This window comes from Cetorhinus maximus, chromosome 38, assembly GCF_964194155.1.
Source record: "Cetorhinus maximus chromosome 38, sCetMax3.hap1.1, whole genome shotgun sequence".
In the NCBI taxonomy this organism is placed as follows: Eukaryota; Metazoa; Chordata; class Chondrichthyes; order Lamniformes; family Cetorhinidae; genus Cetorhinus; species Cetorhinus maximus.
This window is the reverse complement of record NC_135916.1, coordinates 5,216,077-5,226,428: the sequence shown is the minus strand read 5'-3', so window position 1 is coordinate 5,226,428 and position 10,352 is coordinate 5,216,077.

Here is a 10,352-nt window from a genome sequence, read left to right as displayed (position 1 = left end):
ATTACTTTTCAACACTGAAACTGAATTTGAGGCGCTTTGTGATATTTGTGGTTGACTTTGAGACTAAAGCCCGGACACCTCTACATTGCTGCAGAGCACACATCTTAAAATTAAACAGCAAAGGGGATGTATTTCAAAGGCGGTGTTTCAGACATCTTTCATCCCAGGGGCAATCCCACAATGGAATAAACTGTGAAAAGAAATAGTCACAGCTCCGCCACTTGAAAACTTCAAGACCTATCTTTTGTAAATTTTCAATGTAAAGTTTTCTTTATCAGTTTTACCATTTCGGAAAGAAATGCCTTCTTTTGCTACTTCTATCTGTATAAATGTTGGTGGACTCCGGAACTTTTCCATTACTCTGTGATGTTAGCGCACCTAAAGCAGAAGCATGATTCAGGCTTAGTGGCATTTTCAGAACTTCTGTTCACTCCACTTCCCCTTTCAGTCTGCTGCGGTTCAACATTTCAATGAAATCTAGATCTGCACTGTGAATGGACGTTAATGTCCTCAAACTGTGTTCCAGCTCCCTTGATGCTCAGAGTTAATCTCTGAATCTCCTCATGTCCAACGATCCGTTTGCAAAACTGAAGGGTGGTGTGCTTGGAAACTCCATTCTCTATTCATTTTTTACCCGAATTGTTCATCCTTCTTTATAGCTTAGGAGGCCATGAGGGGGATAATTAAATATTTCAACTGATGGCACATGTCTAGTAAACGAGATGAAATTCTATTGATTCTGCATCAATGTTGTGGCCTAATAGTAATTAACTGTTATGAGCGTCCATTGGTGTCATAGCTGGAGGACTCTTGCAGTATATTTTAATTCAATTTGGTTATGCACGTCCATGGTTCTCATGCACTGTTCGTCTCAGTTGCCCGATTTCCATCGAGAGGAGATGCTGGCGCGACCAATCAGCCCAGAGCTCCGAGGCAACTGATGGAAGCCAAATGTCGTGACACAACCACTTAACCTCCAAGCAGGGGAGAGAGCATGCGCTGTAGGAATGTGAAGTTCCGCCAGTGTCACCACTGACTTCAGGTCAAACAACCCACTCTGTGTCTGGAGACAACAATGAACAGAAGGCTGGAGGAGTAGTTTGAGTAGGCGCAGGTTTGCATTTGTGAATCAGCGTCCTCGGGACGATGAGAACAAACTGAGGGGAAGAATATTTTCCATCAGCTGGAAGCATTGTAATACATTTATTTTGAGAGATCCCTTTGCTTCTGAGTCACTGACCTTACTGCCAGTAGCTCATTTCCTCTTTCTTTGTACTGAAGCTCCCTCGAGTTGAAACCATTGACTTCCTCTATGATGCTAAGTGCTGTTACTATCCCCTGTAACTCTGATCATTTTCAGCATCTTTGCTGATTTTTCTATCTCGTTCCCTTCTTGTCATCGAATTCTGGGTGTTTTGTGATATTCTGCAGCGTGTGCATGTTGTTGGTATCTCTAGCTGATTATTCAGTCAGCCCTCAGGTCTGAGTCTTTCCATTAACTCCAATTCCTCTTTCACCCAGCTACGTAGGAGCATAACACTGAGATATGGATCTGCAGAATGAGCGGAGACTAATGTCGCTCAAAGAAAACTGGACTTCAGCTTTCTCCTCTCCTTAGAATCTATCTCTCAATCTCCATCTTTAAAAACCCAAAATGCCACCATCAACAGCTCATCCATTCCAGAATGGAACTCCAGCACGTGCAGTGGGAATTCTGTTTGGTGATTTCAAAAGAAGCTCCATATATGAGCATATATTCCACCCAGCTGTTTTCAAGCGTCCTTCCATCAAGGGTTCACTCAGTCCCAAAATGTATGTGATTTTTTAAAATTCGTTTTGTAAACTACGTATCTTCTGGAAATAACGTCTAAGAGTGAATAATTTGATTGGTCTTTCAAAGACCCACTCATGACTGGCTTATCTGAATTTCAAAGGACAATGGAAGCAGGAAGAGGCCAGTAAGCTGCCCTGCCTTTCAATTAGTTTATGGCTGATCCTCTACCCCACCGCCATTTTCGTGCACTATCTATGTAAATTTTGCATCTTCTGAACCAGTCAAACTATCGATGTCTGTTTAAAGATGCTCAATGAATGAACCTCCTCAGCCGTCTGGGGTAGAGAATTACAAAGAGTCACCCTCTTCTGGGTGAATAAATTCCTCCTTATCCATGTCCAAAAGAGCCAGCCACCCACCCCAGCTTAGGGGGGAGGGGCGCAGGCAATGAAACCTGTGGCAAGCCATTTTAATATTCGTTTCCTGCTCGGCCAGCATTTATGGCTGATCCTCATTTGGCCTTGTTCAGAGGGCATTTAAGAGTCAATTACACCATTACAGCTCGGGAGTCTCATGTAGGCTGGACCAGGTGAGGACTACAGATTTCCGTCCCTGAATGACATTAGTGTACCAGGTGTATTTTTACGACATGGTTTCATTGTCATCATTAGACTTCTAACTCCAGATTTACATTGAATTCAAATTTCACAATTTGCCATGGTGGGAATGGAACCAGAGTCCACAGAGCATTATCCTGGGTTTGTGGGTTACTAGTCCAGTGACAATACACCACCCCCACTCCCCCACAAACCACTGCGTGAGTAGCTGGAATGACCCGTTCATTTCTACTTTCTATTTTCTATCTGAAAACGTTTCTCAATCCATGCCATTCGCACTGCTTTTTTTCCGGAATATCTTGTTTTGGGCCTTGTCAAAAGCCGTGTGAAAATTCAGATGCAACACACCCACGGGTTCCCCTTTATCAATCCTTCAATTTACACCACTTAATAATCTCTAGCAATTTTGTCAACCATGATTTCTCTTTCATAAATCCACCTTGGCTCCGCACAACATTGGAGGTCTGCAGAGAGGTCTCTAATTTTACGACCCTATCTGTGGTGGTGTTAGAGAAATTCATTAATTAAAAAGATTAACACACAGCAAAAGATTATAACAATGCGTTTCCATTTCATGCGTTAATGCCATCCGTTCAGTTGCATCTGCGGCATTCCACTGTTCCCTTGGTCCCCACTTTTAGTCTCCTGGGGGTTCTCTCCTACCTTAAACCTGATGCTCAACCCCGAGAATATGACTCCCCTGTCCTCAGACACATGCCCATCGTGGGGTTAGTTTTGCAGTGACACCCTTCCATGCCTTAATTCTCAGTGAACAGCTGGCAATCTCCACTGCCTCTCGGAGGTTAAACCAGCTGAAATAATGACTTTCCAGTCGACTCTGGTACGTTCATGCCTTCACCGAACTGCATTGTGCCTGACATTACCCTTCAATTTAACCAATTGTATTAGTGCGATGTCCCCAAATGCATCCAGACATTGGGATGCTGGAAGATGCTTGTAAAATATTGAATACGTGTCTGTATTTAACAGACTTGAAATTAGTTTTGATGATAATGAATGCCTGAGAATCAGCAGCTGCTGCTGTTGCCCTCAGAAAGGTGGCACTCTTAGAACGGATTAATTATATTTAAGTCTGAATTCATCTCAAAATATGTTCACCATATGTTTCTATTCAGTGTGTTCAAACAGGCACCTCACTCTGATGTACTGTTCTTGCTGTGAGGGTTAAATTTCAGTTGATCAGATGTGAAGGACTCCGATGCCGAACACAGAGGTTTCCAGTTTTCTGTCGCTTCACCCCTAACATCCATTGAAATAATTTGCATTTACAGCAGATAAACAAACCATTCAGATCGACAGCGGCATGTTGTTCATGATACTCCACACCATCCTCTTCCACTCACCCATCTGCTCTGAAGAAGGTTCATACGGACGTGAAACTTTAATTCTGTTTTTCACTCCACAGGCCTGCTGAGCTTTTCCAGAATTTCCTGTTTTTGTTTCAGATTTCCAGCATCCGCAGTATTTTGCTTTGATCCTCCTCCCACCCTGGTTTTCCAACTTTCTCACACTTCCTCATAATGTTTTTCTCCCACATGTTTCCAAACAAGTTTCCCTTAAAAGGGATCAATTCTGTTGGCCTGAACTGCTCCATGATGTGCCATGTTCCCTATTCTGTCTACTCCCTGGTTCAAGAGATATCCCCTCAATTTCACATTGCACATGTTGAAGTACATTCTGATCTTTCAGATTTATAGCGAGATGCTGGCGGCTCTGTGACATGACTTGGAGAATAGTGAATTTATCCTTTGGAAAAGGGAGTCAGTTGTTAGCCTGGTTAGCCCTGGATGTCTTATGTGACTACCAATCAACTCAGTGCTCCAAAGCCACAGAAACGGAACATCGGACAGGTGTTATGACACAGCTGCTGAATATTCTGTGATATTTGCTCCGTGATGTAAAGTGGGAATGCGCGGAAGGAGCGTGAGGATCAAAGAGTTAGAAAACGTTCGAAAGGCCTGTAGGCCTGTGCCACCACTATTGTCCCCTGGCTAAGTGATCAAAACAATTTCTGCTTTCAATCTGGTTCGGATAACGTGTTGGGTAATTCAGCGTGGGCGGGGTTCATTCAGCAATGAGCATCATCGGATTATTTGGAAAGTTAAATTCGAGGAAAACAATTGATCACAAGTAGGGAATATTCTGATAAATTTATTTTGAGCTATTCTGTTACTTTAAACTCAATGTCGTCACCGACAGTGACTAAGTTCCTGATTCTTTGAACTGAAGACCCTCCAAGTTGAAACCGCTCCCTTCCGCTCTAACGCCTCAGTGTTATTACTATCATCTTGAATACTGAGCACTTTCAGAATGTTTGCTTATTTTTCAGTCATGTTCCCAGTTTTCAGCTTGTTTGAATATACTCTGGATGAATAATGAGCCGGTGTTTTTACTGCCTGTACAACTAAAGGCTTCCAGTGAATAACTCAGGCAGCGTTTCCATTTGGAAACTTGAATTAACTCTGCTTCCTCATTCAGTCTGCTGGGGCTGAGCACATCACTGCGACAGAGATCAGCAGAGTGGGCGGAGGCTCATGACCAACAGTGCTTCAGTCTATTTTTGTGTTCAGAATTCCCCTCTCAATCACCATATTCCATTATTTCAATTCCACTGTCAACGCCTCAATTTCTTCAATATTGGAGCTCTGCCGCTGGAATTCACATGGTGTTTCTTGGTCTGGATACATGTGGGGATCTGCAAAGATGCTCAGTGTTTGCTCACATACACCACCCAGCTGCTCCCCTTTGACTTTCACTGAAACTTTGATTTGGTTAGTAAATGTATCTTTTGTGGATTGTTAAACTTATTTCAATTATGCTCTGTCATTGGGCCAAAGGTGATACATTGGTGATCGCCATTGGTTGTTGGTCGTATTTTCAAATGGAGACCCAAAAAAGCAAATATGATTTCAATCATGTAAACTCTATACCAGAGGAGGGCATGATGCCCATCTTTTGGTTTCTGGATATTTAAGTGATGTCAAATACAGTCCAATACCCCAATTTTATTGTTGCAAAGATACAAATTAGTACTATCGAAGTACATATGCATCTTTGTAAAGTTCATATGGAAATATTTTGCGGCACAATTCCTTTGTCCCTCTCACAACGTTAACCATTCCATACATTTTTTAAGCCCAGACGTAAGGCCATTAGATCAATAGCTCAATATAAATAGGAGCAGGAATAGTGCATTCAGCCTCGAGCCTGCTCCACCATTCAGTGAGAAAATGGCCGATCAAATTATGGCCTTCAGTCCATTTCTTCGCCTTATCCCATAAAGCTTGACGTCCTTGGAGATCACAGGCTTGAATAAATTAATTGCCCAAGCCTGCACTACTCCCTGATGAAGATAACTCCAGGGGAAACAAATTCCTCGTCGACTACGTTTAACTAGGAGAATCTTTCTTTGTAAACTGTGCCCCCTAGCTCTCAGTCCCCTACAGATGAACGTTTTGCTCGTACCTCAGCTGTAAAACACACAGTGCCTTGTATGCTTCCATGCGATCATCCCGCATGTTTCTAAGCGCGATTGAGAATAGGCCCAATCCACTCAGCTTTTGCTGAAGGAATTCTCCTCGGCCCAGCTATCAAGGGAAATTGTGTGAGCTGCTCCTATGCAAGTAGACGCTTCCTTACGTTAGGAGAACCAGATTGTAGACAATACTCTTGTGGCCTCACGAATGCTCTGTACAATTGCAGCGAGATTCGCTACATTTCAAGTCAATCTCCTTTGCCCAAAACTGACCATATTTCAAATTCTTTCATCGGTCGTTTTGTACATTCATTATAATCCTCTGTGATTGATGTACAAGAGCACACAGATCCCTCTCTACCAGGTCATTTGCAGTCTTTCCCCATTGTAATCATTATTCTGTGTTTTTCCATTTTTCTCTGCTAGGTGGAAAAGTTCACATTTTCCCAGGTCTTCTCCAAATGATATAATTGATGGCCAGTCACTCAGTTGCTTTTATGCTTTGCAGGCTCACTACATCATCCTCACAGCGTGCTTTCCTGCCTACCTTTGCATCCTTACAGACTGGGTTACAGTGCAGCCCCAGTCCATCAATGAAGAATTCATATGGTTGGTAAATGCCAATCCTCTACCCTTTGCCATATATCACTCAGAAGACCACGAGCTCTTATTTTGTGCCACTTTTGTTTATGTAGCGGATTACGGTTTACAAATCCAAACACACAGCATCTACAGTTTCCCATTTGTCCAGTCTGCTCGTTTCATCCTCAAAGAGCATCTACATTTGCAAAACACCATTCCCCTTAAAAAACAACATGCTGACTCCTCCTGATTGTCGTAACATTTTCTAAACGCCCTGCTACCACTTTCTTAATAATTAATTCAGACATTTTTCTCCAAGGTTCCCTGATATTTCTTGTTTTATACTTTCTAGAATATGGGTATTACATTTGCCATTTTGCAAGCAGCTGGAAACTTTCCAGAATCAAGGGAATATTAGAGGATTGCAACCAATGTATCCATTATCGCTGCTGTCCCCGCTTTTAGGAGCCCAGGGTACAGGCCATCAATTCCATGAGCCTTGTCAGTCTTTAGTTCCATCGGTGCCACCTGTACTTATTCTCCAGTTATCGTGTTTGTTCTAGCTTCCTCCCTCTTGATTTTCTTCCATGCCATTTTTTTTTTGCCTTCTACTGCGAATACAGATTGTATAATATGTTTTCAAAATATTTGGCATTTCCTTATTTTCAATTAGTAATTTTACAGCCTACCGATCTAAGTGACCAATTCTCCCTTTGTATATTTATAAGTTCTCTTTTTAAAAATACATTTTGAAGCCCTTTTTTCTGTCTGTTTTATACTGCTTTATGGGGCGTTAATCCTCAATCCGTTGGAATGATGTGATATGTCTTTGTGTTATGAGATTCAAAGATATTGTGTGGATTATGTGGTAACATATTGGTATTGGAAGTGGCTTTAATGTAATTATATTAACAAATGAGTGGACGGAGATTCAGTTTGTAACTCCACTGAATTTGGTGGCCTTTTATCAAAGAATTAATCAAAGTATTTAACATCGATTTTCACAATGTATTTTCCTTCAATATGTTTGAGCATGTCTGTCTCTGATCCACTGCATTTCCAGTCAAGTGTTACATTGCTATTTGTCTGAGATGATGTGTTTCTGATCTGAAACCATGGTTTTCCATTGCAAACATTTGCTGTCACTCTGAGGCTCAGCCAGGTACCTTATCAACCACTTTTACCTATTGAGATTTAATTTCCTTCCACTCTCTATTACGTTCATACAGCAAGTTTCATGTATGTGACAGTTAGTAACCTGCTCTTGTTTTCCTTTAGTGTCTTGATTTGTCGCATCCTTGAGGTTGAGATATAGATCTGTAAGGAGAGCGGTGTCTAATATACTTCAGTTCACATCTTGCAACAGCTGCCGTTTATGGTAAACATTTATCGTGTTACGTTCATTTCTTCCAATATAATAGTCCGCTGTCAGTGCAAGACCTATCACAATGTTTAAAAAAGACTCAGACAGACAGACATGGACAGACACACAGACAGTGACAGACATGCAATCAAAGACTGGCACACAGACAGAGACAGCACAAAGCCAGAGAGAGGCACACAGTCAGTGACACACAAGCATAGACAGTCAGTGACACACAAGCATAGACAGAGACAGAATCAGAAACAGAGGCAATAACAGAGGCAAAGACAGTGACTGGCACACAGTCAAGAAAGCTGCATCGACAGTTTCAGGCACACTGACGGAGACAGAGGCTCAGATCTTGATTACACATACAGAGACAGGCACACAGTCAGTAACAGAAACACACATAGTGACAGGCAAACAGATAGTGACAGAAACACAAACAGTTCCACACATACCCATTGGCAGACACGCAAAAGGTGACAGGAACATAGGCGGAGACAGAATCATAGTCAGCGAGAGCCACACGGACCTTGAAAGGCACACTGAAAGAGGTATGCACTCAGGCAGGCACCCAGACAGAGACAACAACACAGGCAGGCACACAGAAGCAATGACTGGGGCAGACAGACGCAGACAAAGACACAAAGACAAACACCGACAAACACAATGACAGACACACAGATAGACAGGTACACAGACAGAAGTACAGAGACACCGACAGAGACAGGCACACAGACAGAGACAGACACACAGACACTGGCACAAATGAACAAACATAGACGTAAACGTAAATAGGCACACAGACCGAAGTCACTACACAGAGACAGACACACAGACAGAGACAGACACAAAGATAAAGACTGTGACACAGACAGAGACAGCCAGAGAAAAAGAGAAATATACACGATTTGAGGCAGACACAGATAAAGAGACAAATAAATGGAGATGACCAGAGTGAGAGACACACACGGACTGATGCAGATACACAGGCAGAGGCAGACACACAGACAGGGACACTGAGAAAGACAGACACACAGACTGAGTCAGATGCCCAGAGCGAGACAAGCACCCAGACAGAAACAGTCACAGACACTGAGACAATTGCACAAGCTTATCCACAGAGAAACGTTTTTGACCTGGCCCTCACTCATTGTTTCATTTCCCTCACACTTGCCGGTCTTTATACTGTGGGGTATCCACGGGAACGATGTGGCCTGAAGGTAAACGGCCGGTAATCGATCATGGAGAGATAGAGAGAACTCTCCATGTTAACACATCAGTCACACACTCCCTGCGGACGACCCACACTCCAAACCTCCGGATTGGGATTGTAAAACCGAAGACCCTCATCTCTATTACAGATTTGGACAATCTCCTTTATAATATTTTAAATGGCCCGGAAATCCTTTCTAAAGTGGTTTGCTTGAATATGGCTACCATAACTCAGCTGCGGCTTAACCGCTGATTCAATTATGTTTTTGAAAATCTTCTCTTTCGTTTCTTCTCCTTGATTTTTTTTTAACAACTACATACCCATTCAGTTTTTTTTTAATTCTTTCACTGATTCTTCAAATTCTCCTGCCCCTTGAATGCTTCGTTTTTGTGAACTCACTTCTCAGTGTCAGATGTTAGGTAACTGGTCTGCAGTTCCCTGCTTACTGTCTTCCTCCTTTCTAGAAAAATAGAAGTTACATTCCCAATTATCCAAGCAGCTGTTACATTTCAGAATCTAGGGAATTTTGCAAGATTCCAAGCAGTGCATCCTTTACTATCATTGGTTCAAAATCCTGGAACTCCCTCCTTACAGTACTGTGGGTGGACCGCCGCTACATGGATTACAGCGGTTCAAGGGGGCAGCTCACTACCATCTGCTCAAGTGCAATTAGGGATGGGCAATAAATTCTGGACGAGCCCTCGACTTCCGCATACCATGAACCAATTAAAAATGTATATATCGCAGCTGCTCCTTTTTTTAAGACCCAAGGATACAAGCCACAAAATTGCCGAAGCCTTGTCAGTCTTTTGCTGCACCAGCTTTTTCTCCAATGATTGGGTTTGATTTAATTTAGACTTCCTTGATGTTATATCATTGTTTAGATATTTCTGTGTCATCCACAGTAAATACAGATTTAAGCAAAGCTTATTCAAAAGTCAGTCAGTCACTTGATTCCCTTCATTAAATCGCCAGTCTCCCCGCTCTCAGGGACGAATTCTCACTTTGGCTGTTATCTTCCTTTTCACATACTTAATGAAGTTTTTTTTTTCTGCCTGTGAATAGACTATGATATGGCGCTCGAATCCTCAACTCGTTGGCATAATGTAATTTGTCTGAGCTGCTTTGCGGAATGTTTAATAACTGATATGTATTTGAAGTACCTTGCATTAAATTGTTTCAATAAGTGAGTGCAGGATGATCCAATCTGTTTATCTGCAACAATGGTGTTGTTTTATCACAGAATAAATTATTTAATATGCTCAAATAATTTAGTAAACTTTCTTACAATTTATTTTCAT